We start from the raw sequence: 15,953 nt of genomic DNA on the forward strand, positions 1-15,953 counted from the left end.
ACTTGACAGTGACAAAGCAGAGCCTCAGAGAGAATAGAATGCCGTTGGTGTTATTTAGAAAGAGGGTCACTTCTGGGCAGCAGAGAGACTGCATTATAAGCACAACTCAGCCCTCAGAAGGCACCTTTAAAAGCAAATACATTCATTACTTTTCTTGAGTCAGGGGCTGCCCTGCCCCATGGTCTGGCAGGTGGAGCATTGTGTAGTCTGGATTCCACCCTTCATTTTCTCCCTCTGCTTAAAGATTTTTCTGGTACACAGAAACTGTGCAACTTTAAAAGGTGGTCCTGGAGACCAAAATAATTACATCTTCACAACAGCTTGCTAGTTTCTGCCTTCTAGTAATACTCTGTGGTGCCCAGTTCTGAGCGCTGAAAGAAAATTGGAGAAGTTAAATTGATTATCATTAGAAAAAAAAAAAAATCAAGGTAAATCCAGGAAAAAGAAGGCAAAAGAGAGAGGGTGGGGGTGGGGGTGGGGAGAGAGAGACAGAGAGAGACAGAGAGAGACAGAGAGAGACAGAGAGAAATTTTGGTGGAAAGGGCCCGAAGGTAGAAAAAGCATTTGAGAAAACAGGGAGGGGAATATAATTTTGTGTATCTACCACCACAGTCAACATACTGAAGTTTCATCAACACAATTATCTCTCATGTTGTCCCTTTATAATCATATCCAATTCTTTGTCTCCCTCCTGCTCTGCCTCTGACCCCTGACACCCACTAATATGTTCTCTAGCTCTACACTTTTGTCTTTTTGAAAATAAAATGAAACTATACAGTATGTAGCCTTTTGGGATAAATTTTTTTTTTTTTTTTTTACTCAACATTCTCTGAAATTTCATCCAAGTTGTGTATATCAATATTTTGTTCCTCTTTATTGCTGACTTGTATTCCATGGTAGGTACGTGACACTGTTTGTCTAATCATCTACTTGTTGAAGGACATCTGGGCCGATACCACTTTTTTACTATTATGAATAGAGCTGCTATAAACATTTGTGAACAAGTTTTAGTCAGGTCATAAATTCTGACATCTCTGAAATAAATATCCATTGGTACAATTGCTGGCTAGTTGCATGTTTAGTCTTACAAGAAACGTCCCAACATTTTTACACTTTTTGTGTTAGAAGTGAGTCACTAGATATATCCACACTCAAAGGGGGTTTATTACAAAAGGGCATGCTGAGCAGAAGGCAGGGATCAGCAAGGACATTTTAGAAGCTGCCGAAAACCTCTCCTTGCCATCCCTTCGAGGTTACCCCTCTTCTAGCATGCACCAACTCTTTTTGTCCACAATAACAATTGCAATCACACCATTGCTTGCAGCTCCTGTCTTCTCCAGGAAGCATCCTGTCCCACCCTGGGTAATCCTGGAGAGGACTTAAAACAGCAGTTTCACATTTGCCTCCCACACCTACTTCTCTAAGTGATTTGGAGAACTTTAGTGCATAAGTACAGAGTGACAGTGTTCACTTACTTGTGTCTGATTCTAAACAAGGAAGACTAGTGAAAAGAGTCAAATGGTTTTCACCTATAGTGTGTATAACATAAATATTAATCTAAACATCACAATCAAAAATTTCCAATGTTATGTGATTGAACCCAACATCTTAATGACATTCTTAACTTTTTTTTTTTTTTTTACTTGACATGTCGAGAATAAATTTAGGAACAAATCTTAAACTAAAATGTGAACATTCTATTCCAAATGAAGATATGACGGGCAACAGGTTTTTTGTCTATTCACTTCTCTAATTACTTCAGCTGAACAGGGCTTGACTTCACTAATGGTAGGTTCTCTTAATCCTTCATCATTCTCCATTCCATCCCTCGTGTCTATGGCCAAATCTTCCATACGATGTATTCTACAGCACACCTAATCTATTCCACAGCATGCTCTAATCCTGATCTGAACACCCTCTGCCTTTGGTCTCTGTTCCTCTACTGATTATCTTCAAAAGTACCTATATTCAGATCAGACACCATGTAATAGGAAACAGTGGAGTGAATATGACGGGTAATAAGGAAGGGCAGATAATCATGGAAAGTCCTAAGCAATAAGAAAAAATTCAGACAGGTACAATCCCATTTATAGTCCAGCCATCATAATTTTTATTTTCTCTAATCCACTATTCTTTTATGCTGCTAGATCTTCATATATGTGTTCCTTTTTGCTTATATGTTCTGCTCATGTTCACTTGGCTAATTTCTATTTCTGGTCTCTTTTCAAACATCCTTTCACCAGAAGTCATTCCTGGACCAACCAGACCAGGCTAGATATCTGGACCTACATTTCCATACCCCTTAGTCCTGGTTTTTTGCAACATCCATCACTATTCTGACTCACGTTTAATGCCAGCATTCCTCACTAGTTTGTAAACCCCATAGATACAAATAAAACATTCTATTTTGTTTTGTTTGGATTTTTTTTTTTCACTACTGTATCCCTAAATTTAGCACAGTTCTTGGAGCTTATTGAGCAGTCAATAAATACATTTTGTGTGGTTAATTGTGTCTGGGTGATTCAATGATAAAGGAATCAGGCAAAATCAAGAAATAGGCAAAATTCTAAGCAGGGACCTTGTCAGGATCAGTAGATCCAAGAATGAGTAACAGTAATCCAATCACAGAAAGTAAGATTCAAAACATCTCTCTAAACACTAAAAGACTTGCAACTAAATGAGGAAGATTCCTGTCACAGAGGAAATATGGCAGAGGATACTCTTATGTGACAAGTGCTGAGTTTCTAAAAAGTGAACTATAAAGACATAGATGTAATTTCAAAGATGTCATAGCCTAGTTATGTAATTTAAATGTTCTGAACAAAAATAAGATCTATTTGATGTTGACACACCGTATTTTTACATCTATGAGCCAGATTTGTTCCAGAGACAAGGCCAGTTTTGTGACTGAAGTTGGAAGCTTAGTGAGCGAAACTTGGGGACTGAAAAATTGTGCGCAAAGGCATCTAAATTCACCAGGATTTTTTCTATTAATCAGTAATTCTTCAAGTCCCTGTTATTGCACAAAGGGATAAGAAAGAAATAACCTCTTAGGGAAATATCAAATCTCACCCTCCCTTGACATTCAACTTCTACAGTTTACTTTTCACTGCATCTCCAAAAGTTTTCAACTATGTATGCATCATACATAACTTTTAACTAATGCATTTTTTTCATTTTAGCAAAGTTACTGATTTTTAGATTGTCGACCTCACAAATAAGTATGTATGACCACCCTATGCAAAAGAGTGGAGTATATGAATTACGCTATTGTGTACAGAAGGAGAGCTTGCTGGTGATGTCAAAGATAATATGAAACAAATACTATTTTCCTATCTTTGGGAAAAGGTTGCCCCCATTATAACTGGCATGAAACATCTAAGCACTCTATGGAGGCCTCATTGAAATTCCCCAACTAATCTATTTTAACTTCAAAGTTTTCTTGTTGTTGGAATCAACTCTAACATTATCTTGATAACTTTAAGTTTAATTTCCTTTTCCAAAACATCTTAAGTTAAAAGAACAAAAAGGGGAAGTAATTTCCCATCAACATGACTAGACCAATACAGACTAGATAGGAGCTCAATAAAACCATTATAGTTTTTGTAATAAGATTAAATCAGCTCTTGATTGAAGTACACAAGGCACTTTTTGCCAAATTATATTAAGCCCTTGGCAATTGCCACCATTTTAAAGGGAAGGGTTATTATTGAAGGCTATTTTCCCATATTACAAATGCTACATTTTGATGAATCCTAAGTGCTTCAAAATATCTCAATGAACATCTTTGAGAAATGAATCACTTCTCTAGTGGTTGGATAGTTGGTTGTCAATTTTCCTGTAAGTTTTATACAGGGTTGTTAATTTTTTTTAACTGAAATACTAATAATTACTTTTCTAGTGGTAGTTTCAATAATTTCCTAAATATCAGGCAGTCCTTTCTCCCTCTGAGTCCTCCATTAGCCAGGCATTACTCTTATTTTCAAGCATTTTATATATATATATGTTCTGTAGAATCAAGATTTTTCTCCAAACCAAGAAAAATTTAATAATTAAATTTTAAAATTTAATAATTTATTTATTAAATAAAATAATATAAATCTCCTTATATATGGAATATATACTCTATTAGTATCAATTCTTATTTCTATAAATGGAATTAATATCTTTTAAAATTGTTAACTATTACATTCATATTATCTTGTATATGATAAGTAAAAGATAAAATTCAGGTTTGTTGAAAACTCCATATGTCAATAGTATCATGACTTTAGGTAGTATTGTATTTTTAAAAAACTCACTTTTTTATCTCTGGGGAAAATAATACTGTAATTTGTATTTAATAGTTATTTTACAAGGAACAATCCTTCATTACCTGTTACAATTTGCATATGGGATCAAACTTGTCGATGACAAAAAAAATGTTATTTAACTTTAAAAGAAATATTTTTAAAACTTGGCTATTGTGAAAATTTTATTTAGGACAAATGTAAACTTGCTCTCTGTACCAAAATCTCGAGATGAAAGAATTAAATTGAAAACATATGCTGATATGAATGGCTTTTAAAGCAATACGATATTTTTAAACTTTTAGTCATTTTAGAGTTATTTGTTAGAAAATAAGAGCACTGATTCGGGAGATGATCTCCATTTGTGAGAGAGAACATGAAACACAGCCATAGAGATAAGGACCAGCTTTAATTTTGGGTGTAAGTTGAGAGTCCAGCTCTTTCTGATGGATCATGCACTGCTGTGTAATCTGGTATTTCACTTTCTCTGTGTCAAAGCTTTTATCTTCTTGATGGCTGGGTTTTTGCAGCTTCTTCTTAAAGTAGGCATGAATAAGATGTTTGGGGATTTTCACATCAATTTTGTTGAAGACGGCAATGACAAATTTATTTTGTGTTCAACAAAGAGAAACTAAATGGAAGACCAGAGGTCCAATCGCAAGTAACATCTTCTTCAGCTACTTCAAGAAAATCACATTCACCTCTATGGTGACCAGTGGGGATGAACAGAATGGTCCTGGAAGTAACACTCTTAGTTTTCTCACATACTGACAAAGGAGTTTTTTGCAGTGGCTCAATGACTTTTGAGATACATCTTCAGTAGGATAATAACTAGGCATATTGACAAATTTAAACGCTTGGGTACCACTACTCTTGTCATCAGTAACTGGCTTGTGACAGTAGCAAAACCATCTCCTTTTTCTTTACAATCCTGGTTTTAACTGCTAAATCTCTCCTCTTGCACATGGCTTTCCATAGATCTGGAATACTTGCCAATTCCTCTAATAGGATTTCAGATGTGGTAGGCTTTCCTTTCTTGGGCATTTGAGCCCTAAGGTTATTCTGAATCTTGTCACTGGCATCAGCCTTTCTTTGCTTGAGGTTTTACCTTCTTGCTCTCTGGTTTTTCAGTTATTTCTTACCACCATCTAGTAAGACAAGATAGTGCAGTACAATTTTTGACAATCTTTTTTATCAATTTTTAATATTTAGGCTTTTAAATAGTATACTATTAATAAAATAGTTTCCACTTAGTTTTATTTTTTCTTAGTAAAAATGCAAGTTAAGCACATTTTATTTAGTTAAGTATTGACTTTCAGATCCATTCACTTTGTTTTATGTTCTTCTATTTAATCACTCTCACATTTCCCCATAAGGCTATACGTATCCATATGATAAAATCCAATGTAAGAAAAGGAAATGGTAAAGGAAATAAAAAAGAGAGGGGTTACAAATTAGAACCAGAGAGTTTTCACTACCTTTATTTAATGCTATTGCATTTCTTACAATTCAGATCATTAATATTCTTCACAATGTTTTTTGGAACCAAGAGTTGTGAGCATACTGTCAGCATTGCAAGCAAACATTCAATGTGAGTTTTTAGTTTAATGTAAATTTCAATATGTACTTTATCATGTACATGCTACATAAAATAAATGAGTTTTGTTAGGATTCCTTTTCTGTCTATTTATAAGGAACAGGATTACCAATGAATGATGGAGTTGAATACACTGCTATTTATTTATCATGGGAGTTTGCAGAAAATGTAGAAAGGGCATCAAAAATAGTGTTTATAGTACTTGGAAAATTTGTGATGAAATTACAGATTGTAAAATTAGTTAACTGACAAAGTTGTTATAACACTGAGTTTGCATTTTACTTTTTTAAAGTACACACACACAAAGAAACTAATATATGAAATAATTGTGAGATTGATATTTTTACCTATTATTTAATATACTTGAATGTGAGTCTTTTTTTCCTCCCCGTGTGTTATATTTAATGCTCTATACTACCATGTAACCATGGTTTTAGGAAGAGAACTGCATAATTAGTATCTTAGTTAACTAAGAAAAATTACATAGGTACTTTATTAATCATTAAAAGCAAATTGAGGAGAGGACATCTGTCATCATATGTACACTATCCCTTTATACATTCATTGTTGTATGTATACTATCCCTTCGCACATGTTTGTTGAATAAATAACTGTTTTTTAAAGATTTAAATTTAATACTAAAATACTTTTAACGCTAAAAATATAAAAAATAAAGGTTGATATTTATCTTATGATTCAGAAGATTCTACTAAATTTCAATTTTAAGCAATTACATGCAATCTAAATAGAGTCTTTGATACCATGAAAAAAAATACTTCAAAATAATCCCTGCTATCAACTTGTTTATATGGTATTTGCTTCCTTCTTGAGAATCTAAATTCAAAAAAGATTCCAGTTTTAATTTTGTTTTAGAGTAATGAGAGAAAAGGGCAGTCATTTTTATTTTGAATTCCCGGTTCTATAAACTTTGCCTCCAACACAAGCTAAACAAAAATCCTCAAAGAAATCATCTGGGTCATTTATTAGTAAGGCTTTTAAGTCACAGAAGCTTGTTACCCACAGAGCCTGAAGAAAGACAGCATGGCACAATGGAAAGAGCTGGTGCCTTTGAAAATAGGTGTAAATCTTTGCCCTGACACTTATCAGACACATGTATTTGTGCAGGTTAGTCAACCACAGAGTTGCACAGTCAGCATCATCATCCATGACCCATTTTGTTCCAGATGGTTCTACATAAAGATAGAATGTGTGCAAAGCATGTTTCTGTTTGGTGCCAATCCATTGTTGTTGAGCCCAAGTTATTCATGTTTCCATAAGCCATATTTCTTACTCAAGAGATGGGTAGATATTATAGAAAACATGACATAAAATTCACCAGTTGTAAAAGAATATCAATGTAGAAAAACGACAATCAAGAAAGGAGAGTAGATAATACCTTGATTACTTCATGAAGAGAAAATAATCCAGAAATATGGGCTAGTGGTGCTAGATTTATAGTTTCCCTGGGCCAAGTGAATTACACTCTCATGAGATAGATTTCTCTCTGGGAAACATGCTCCTCCTTAACTTAAAAAAAAAAAAAAAATCACATCTAACAGACCTAGTTTAATGTTTCAGCTGTGTAGTGAATATTTTAAACAGAAAGAGCTAAAGTCCTTACATAGCTTTTATCATTAAAAAGAGATGTTTATAATAATGGCTTCAGGAAAATTAGATTAATGGTAGCAGTAGCTTTATCTGTTCTCTGCCAGGTAAACACCAATAATACTCTAAAGGTAATCTCCTAAAGATAGTTCTAATCCATGCTGGTTTAGGTGGCAAATATTTCTTTGAATGAAATGACAGTTTGGGTTATAGAGGCAGAATTGATAAAAAAACAAAAACAAAAACCTATAATATGAAGTTATATAGACCTGACATTTCAGAAAAGGTGGCTGACTGTGGCATAAGTTTGACTCAAGGGTTATTGCTATGTGCATTCTTTTTTCCAAATGCTTCAAAGAAGGCAAACAGCTTTTACCAGTAAAATACAGCAGAGACCAAACATTTATATTAAGTTCTACATTTCATTAGTTGGAAAGTTGAAGAAGTAGTCAAATATGGTGACTTACAAAAAATGTTCTAGGATTTGTTCATCTTCCTACGTGTGAGTTTAGCCCAGAAGTGAAGTCTAACTAATTACAATTAAGTTGGCATAGACTTTCTACCTTTAAAATAATCTAGCAAGTTGAAACCAATAAAATTGCACATTGGTTTTGTAGTTGGATTCTGTCCATGATGGAGTTATAAGGCAGTTATATTTTTAAGCCATTAAATAACACGGACTATCAATAAGAAAATCACTATATTGAACCACTGGCATGTTTAACAATCAAGTGAATTGTCACATTTCTATTTGATAAAGTCATTTTACTTGTGAAAAGAGTTACTATTTTCAATTCGTCACAGTTTGCTTCTGAGGGTCATTTCAATTTCCTCTAATTGTACTTAAGTGTTTCTTCCCACCCTCACCTCCTCCCATTTGGTGTTTGTTATTTGCTTTTAATGTGATTTCAGAATTGTAAGTAGCTCAGCATACTGATAAGTGAATTTTTGAGGTTTTTCCATTTAGATCAGTGAAGTAAACAGAGTAGAGAGTGGCATTTCTTCCTAACAGGTTTTTCTTAAAACAGGTACTGAATTAATGCAAATTGTTCTTGGAAGCATAGTTTACAGAATATGGATTTCATCAACACTCTCAACTTATTTGTGCCTGAACTAATATTTTCTTAAGATCCACAATCCACATAGCTTTATCAGCATGGTGCTTTTAATACTATATCTGCACAGCAATTAAGAGCAGGAAATGCTGGCTAGAGATCTTTATTACCTTTTTATTGATGTTAACAGAGATGAGGCAGGTAAAATAAGAGGTAAAAATGGCTCATTGTAAAAGCATAAGAAATAACAGGGACTGACTGAGGAAGTCCCATCCAGAGGGATCAGCTGTCATTCAGTATTGACCCATATCATTCACCTCTCAGGTGAACAAAATATGACTCCACGCAAACTTCAGCCTTCAGGCTATCAGTCTGCAATACTTGTTTTAAAAATCAATTCGTTGAGGGTTGATTAAGTAACATAAACCAAACCAGGCTAGTGTGTGGCAAGGCTGAAGCATAGGAAGATGAACTATCACATTGATGGCTGACTTCATGGGTGTATAATCTTAGTAGTCATAAGAGATCATCCATTTAGAGAACCTCACACTTGTTTTAACGGTTTGCTGTTGTGGTCTTGAAATTCTTAATTATTTTTGGACAAGGATACCACAGATTAATTTAACTATCGTGCAGTAAATTATGCAGTTGTGTCTGATCCTACTCAAGGTAATATTTGAAACATTTTTCTCCTGAATGAGTAATATACCTCTCTGCCAGCTTAATTAATAATTGTGGAGTGTTAGAAATGGAAGGATCAGGATATTGTCATTTGCTCAACCTGGTTTCTTTTATGGATTTGAATGTACTTGCTCCTCTCTCTCCAATTACTATCTATATTACCTATCTCTCAAGAGAAAAACCAATGGCCTGATTTATCAGAGACTAAGGTGGAAAGTCTGTAGTTCTAGCATCAAAATTACTTGCTCGATTTGCTAAAAGATTTAAGAATTTCCCAAAGATAGACCAGAGACTTCCTTTCTTTCTCTGAATTAAATATACCATTAAAAATATTTTTAAAAATTAGTGCAATGATCTATGGTATTGACAAACATGGTGTTCTCCCTCTTGGTTGTTTCTTGTTTGTATGTGAAATAAATGATCATTTGAATTTGTCATTCAAGTCGGCCATAATGAGTGATTCATACTCAATATCTGGTTTTAGAGTCATCTCTCTGCAATGTTCGAATAAAGTACAGCACAGACTTCTCTGGTGTTCACTAAAAAAAATCAAACCTTTTTGTAGATCCCTAGACAGTTATAATTCACCAATTTCCAGCTCATAGAAAAAAAGTACAAGCATTTAACTTTGAATCTTGGGAGCAGCACTCTTAGCTGGATTAATTTATTTTTCTTACCCATCAGTATTCTAGATTTATATCCACTTTCCTGTTATATTTGATGCCAGCCAGCATTCTTTTGCTGTTGTGCAGGTATGACTAAGTACTGTCTCGTGCCATTGAATAGGGCATCATTTGTCTTGGGTTCTACAAGCTGGCTACATACATGACAGCACACAGTGACAGTAATTTGCACTGATCTGCCCCCACTGCTAGTCCTGCTGCTACAAATAGCAATTGATTATTATTCTGTAGTGTTATTGGCTGTCACTATGAACACAAGCTTTATTTCATTTTTAAAGTAACATGCTACAGATCTAGTGTAACAGGAAAACAGGGAAATGTTCATTTTTAAAAATTATTTGCAGTCACAGGGGTAACTTCAAATTCTAGTCATAGAATGACTAGATACCTTTTTATCCTCCACCTGTCCCCTCCCAATGTGTACTGCTTTCTCTCTTCAAAAAAAAAGTTGAAATCTTATTTCATAGATATGTATTTCTTGACCTATCTGGTATTCTAAAAGTCTTAGTTTTTCCAGGGTCCTATACTATCTCACCCTTTTTACTTTTTTTCCTTCCACAGACTGACCAGAAAGAGTTCTTGCCTTTAGAACTACAATTATGAAGATTTGTAGAGTTAATATTTATTAATATCATATCGGTGATAGATATATTTTAATTTATAAACTTTCTCCTTCCTAAACTGCAAATTAACTTTCTAAGTCTTTAAAGCACATTACTAGGTAGCAAAACTGATTTATTTTATTATGCTGTGTGCCATCATGAGTCTTATATGCTTGACTACTCCAGCAAATACTATTTCTGTCTCAAACTAAAAAACTGAGTTATATATAACACGGAGTTTAGAAAACAAAAATAAAAACAAACTATACAAAACCTCAAAGACCTTATCTGCCTAGTCTTTGAATAGCTCTCTGCTCTCCGAAGTTCACCCTGGGGTAAGCAGAGTTCATGATGAAATGGGCCACTGAATCTTCACCTCATCCCTGTGTAGAACAACCAGTGGGTGAGTTTTTGCAATTTGGGACAATAAAATTCTTAGAGAAACCATCTTGCCATTAAATTTGGATTTTGGGGGTATATATTTTTTTCAAATATTTTGTTATTAGAAAATAAATACAAATCCATCATCTAATCAGAGGTAACTAAAACATTAAAAACAATATTTTTGGAAAGGCAATTTAGTACCTGGTCTGAAATGTACTGTTGAAAGGAAGGTTCAGCTACATGTCATTAGAGAGTGATTTCATCATCCTTTCCTTCCACTTTGAGACCACTCAGAATCTAAAAATTTACCAAAGGCAATTTTTAAAACATATTTGTGCTAAAATTACTGTTATCTATTGATAATTTAACTTTTCTCTGCATTGACAAAGGAGGAAATGTATGTAAAGGAATTACAGAACTGCAAATGGTACAGTCAGTTCTAAGCTTCGTTCAAGATTCGTTTTATATTTTAACATTTGTCTGTGCTGAACAATGCTCAAAACCTAGTGAGAAGTAGGTACACTCAAGCTGTAAATGAGAAATACAAATAGTCATAATTCGGGATAGACAAGGGCTGTCAGATATTAGTAAAAGGAATTTCCCTTTATTACTTTAAAAAAAAATTTTAGAATGTTTTAAAAATTGAAACTATCAGTGATCTAAAGAAAGTGGTCAGCTTTTCCAAGAACTACTGAGACAATATGAAGTCCAGAACAGTAATCTTTCAAAAGGTAAATGAAAGGTATTATTCATTTCACAGCCATGATATAATTCAAATTAATGCTAAACAGCCATGTATTTATCAATTAGCATTATTTGTTTCATCTGTCTCTGACTCCCTGTATTGTTCTAATTCCATCAAATAGTCATTTGCTTTTTTATGGTAATAATGGCTTCACATTTCTTCCTTTCATCTGTATCCTTGTGTGCTATTTGTTATTCTGCTAAATCCCTATTATAGAGGCCTATGAGTTCCAACAGCTTGATGAATAATTGGAAATGTTTTATCCCTGAGCTTCAAAAAAGTGCTAGAAATAATTATGAGCAAAAGTCTTCTGTAGTGTCTCATATCAATCCAATCCCTGCTTTATGCTATTTGTACTTTAGATAGAGAAAGACACGGCAAGATCTTGGTTACCAGCTCTTGCAGCATAAAAGGGACAGATGTTTCGGTTTCCATTGCTTTTCTTCTGTCTTCTCTGTTCTCTGTTCTTTCTGGCAGCTTGGGCTGTTCACTACAATACGTTCCACAGTTAGTCAAGCCTGTAATTTCACAAGGTACAGTTAATTATTGATCAATCAAAATGAACTTCATAATCCTTTTGGCAACTTGTGCTGCACTTGAACTTCTCCTTTGCCCATAAAATAGCTTAATGGTCTACAGGATAATGAACGTGAAGGATATGAACTAATGTTCAAAGAAGCAAATAAATCCTACCTTTCTGGCTCATGCCAATTCAGGATTATTCTTCACAACATACTACATACTCCCTGTTTTTCTTCAGCAAACCAGCCTTTCCTCATCCCCATCCTGAACCCAGATGCTGAGCTTTCATGTCTTCTCCAAGAATTTGATTCAATTTAAGGCATTTATTTAATATTTGAAGATATATTTTTTATCTTTTAATTTCTTCTACATAAATTAATTTAGTCAGATAATAAAATAGCTCTCATAAACCACAGAATCATATTTCCAGTACAATTATGTACTGTTTTTTCTGGATGGGCAATTTACCTATATAAGAAATGAGCAGCATCATGCATCAAAGAATAATGACTCCTCTCCTTCTCTTAGTGAAAATACAAACTAAAGGGAAAAAAGTCCCCAAACCCTGGTAATTTATATATATAATGTGTATGCAGAAGGATGTCACAGCTGGTTTCTAGCCACTTATAATTCAATACTTATTAAGAACCTACTATGTGCCAAGGATCTTGCTCTGAGAGACGGACACATAAAGAGTAAGATGGAGATTAGAGTATGAGAGTCTGGAAACTAAGCCTTGTCATAGTACATAATGACGTTTTCAATGAAAGGATTTCGTCTCTGAGGAGAAGAGATGCTGATGAGAAAAGTGTAATTATTAATATATGGGTAACCAAGTTTATTCAGTATGCTATTAGAATGACATCCTCCTCCAAGAAACAATCCAGGCAACCTTCATCCTATTTGTGTACCATATAGTTAATACCTGCCCTCTCCTCACTGTGTTTGCAGTACTAGCTTGTTCCCATATAAAGATGAATGAGTTGTGTCATGACTCCTTTCTGCAGAGTTTATGTGATGCTAGGCTCAGCCAGTCAGTGAAGATGACTGCCATACCTACAGCTGCCTAAGTTCCTTCAGTTTCCAACTTTGTCTCCATCTGGGAAGCTCAGTTCTAGGTCTATTCCTTGTTTCCCCTGGATTTTGGTATGCAGTTTCACTGTTATACAAATACTAATAAGCAAACATAAACTCAAAAGATTTAAGATAACCTGAGTGACTTTCCAATCCTTATAGACAAAAGAGGCTAGTCCAGATATGCACAAAAGTAACCATACTTCTAGGTGACAGTGTAAAGAGACATAAAGAGACATTAAGACAAAGTGTTTCAAGAAGAAAGACTATTTGTGATTGGGGGAATCAAGGAAGGTTTACAGATTTTATGGTCAGTTGAGCTGGACCTCATAGAACAGATCATTTTTATCAAATGTTATCAAAGGCAGATAGATGAGGAAGAGCAGATAGTGAGGAAGAAGAAAGGAACTTGGGAACAAAAGCTCAGTGACGAGAAATGTGAGGATGTATATTTAGCGTTCATTTGTTTTGACTGTATGTATATCAGGTTACACCCACCTGGTCCTAAAAGTTGTGATGCCTTTGATAAGGACATGTATTAGAGTGACTTTGAGACTAAGTATGTCCAAACAGAAACTTATTTCTCTCTCAAAATGCTCACCAGTTATTTTCTACAAGATGCCATCTCCTTTCCACTCAGGATTAAGTCCCTCATGTACTTTGGCCGAAGTATCCTGTTCCTGCATCTGCTGCCCATGGGCCAATGAGGATGCTACTGTCCCACTCACACCTAGGGAATGTACTGTGCTCCCTTTACCACATACCCTAAGTACAGAGAAGGCTCTCCCCTGGATTCTTCATAGAGGAGCAGAATTAATCTGCCATTCATGCCAACTTTTCTCCAGATTCAGAGATGACAGTAGAGATTAGCACTGAGTCACCACTACTTCCTCTGGTAGCCATACTAGAGTTGCAGGATGGATCGGTACTCAGGGGTCCTTACCTGGCACTAACCTGCTTAGATCCCAGTCTTTCTCCAGGTGGCAAAACTCAGCCCATCTTCATGACCAGAGAGTTCTAGTGTATTTAAACCTTGGTCTCTGGTCCAGCCTCCAGAGACCTGAGAAAAAACAAATTTCCTCCCTCAAACAATCTAGGGCACAACTTCAGTTTTACCTCTTCCCAGGAGGTCTGACAGGCCCTATGGGACACTTTTCATCTACTCATGAGAACATTTGGTCCCAAGAGGAAAATTAGGTTACAATGTAAGTGTCAAACCAGAAGCAGATTCACTATAAAGCTACAGAAACCTAAGATTTTAAGTTCTCTTCCAAGACTCTGTACCTAATTTCATGTTTATAGTTTTCTAATTTTTTTTTCTCTAAAAGAGGGCCCTCCAAATTGTATAAGTTTCAGGAATCACAAAACCTGAAACTGGCTCTCCTCCTAAAAATAAGACATTTTAGATTTGTTCATCTTATATTACACCACCCATGAGACCTCCTCACTCCAGGCTAGAACAAGCTCTTGACTCCAACCAACCAAACCCTTTTCTAAGTCCCACCTCCATCCTGAATTGAGGCTCTTTTCTCATACCCTTTCTGCTGTACTCTGTCTTTAGGTTCTCGACACCTGCAGGATCTGGTTAACAAGAACATAGACACAGAACCACAAACACACAGACACACACACTGACACATGGACTCGCAGATACAAATCCACACACAAATACATCTTCACTATCTCGTTGATTTATAGAAAAGACTGCTTAAATGTAGAGAAAAAATATACTCCAGAAAGGAATATAACCCGCAGAGAAGTAATTCTGCCTAGCCTCTGTTATTATCATGCCGATATATGTGAAGATGAGATTATTTTGCATCATCTGCCTAAAAGAATGGCCTATTCAGACAGGTTTCTTAAAAAAAAAAAATGACTGACAACTGCTGGCTACTTTTAGCTTTTAGGTAACAAACAACCTCTGCCATTACACTTCAAAATCTTAACTTTCAGGCAACTTCCTTCTCCCCTTTTAGAAGCAAGAAAAGTTGTGAAATATGCCAAGGAGATGCTTGCCTGAAGGTACTAAGCATCTTAAATTTATTCCTTGTTTTTGGAAAGTTGGTGAGCAGGGAAGTGACCTGGTCAGAAAGAAGTTTTAGCAAAACTTGTTAACCACAAACATACCTCATGTTAGAAGGACAGATCAAGAAGATATGTCCCTTTTTTTTTTTTAAGCCCAGATCCCTGTAAGAAGCAGCTTCGATGACTCAGAGTCATTGAATCTCTTTACATATTACAGCAGCAGCATCTCCAGTGATGACTTCAAACATGGGCCATAGGAAAGTGAGCACACTTAATCTGTGCTCAGATTCTGCAAATAAAAGCTAAACTTGGGGTAATTCTTTCCACTCAATTCTTTCATGAATTGCAGTAGACACCTTTCTCTCAAGGTTCCACGCTTTGATAGATTTAAGGCACGCAGAATAATAACTGTATACCCAATTTGTATTCGATTTTCAATGGAATAATCAAAGCTGCTGGGGCTGTTCTGAGAAAGTACAAGTCTCTCTGTCCCCAATCCCTAGCGAAATTGGTATCCTCAACCCAGGGATCTGTCTTCAGTTAGAAGAAGCACCTGATGATGTCAAAGGACCTTGAGCTACAGATTCTACATACCTGCTTATAACTCACTAGTTGAATGAATTCTGAGTCATTGTCTCTTCAACTCCAACCCTCTTCACAGAGTTGCAGGGATAGTAACTGAAATGTTACA

General features: G+C 35.2%; 1 pseudogene; it reads right to left on the minus strand.

The window, feature by feature from the left end:
* Positions 1–4,612: 4,612 nt before the first annotated feature.
* The window catches only part of LOC111736062, a 28,831-nt pseudogene continuing 17,490 nt past the window's right edge, over positions 4,613–15,953 (minus strand).

This window comes from Pteropus vampyrus, unplaced genomic scaffold (genome assembly GCF_000151845.1).
Source record: "Pteropus vampyrus isolate Shadow unplaced genomic scaffold, Pvam_2.0 Scaffold17, whole genome shotgun sequence".
NCBI classification, from domain to species: domain Eukaryota; kingdom Metazoa; phylum Chordata; class Mammalia; order Chiroptera; family Pteropodidae; genus Pteropus; species Pteropus vampyrus.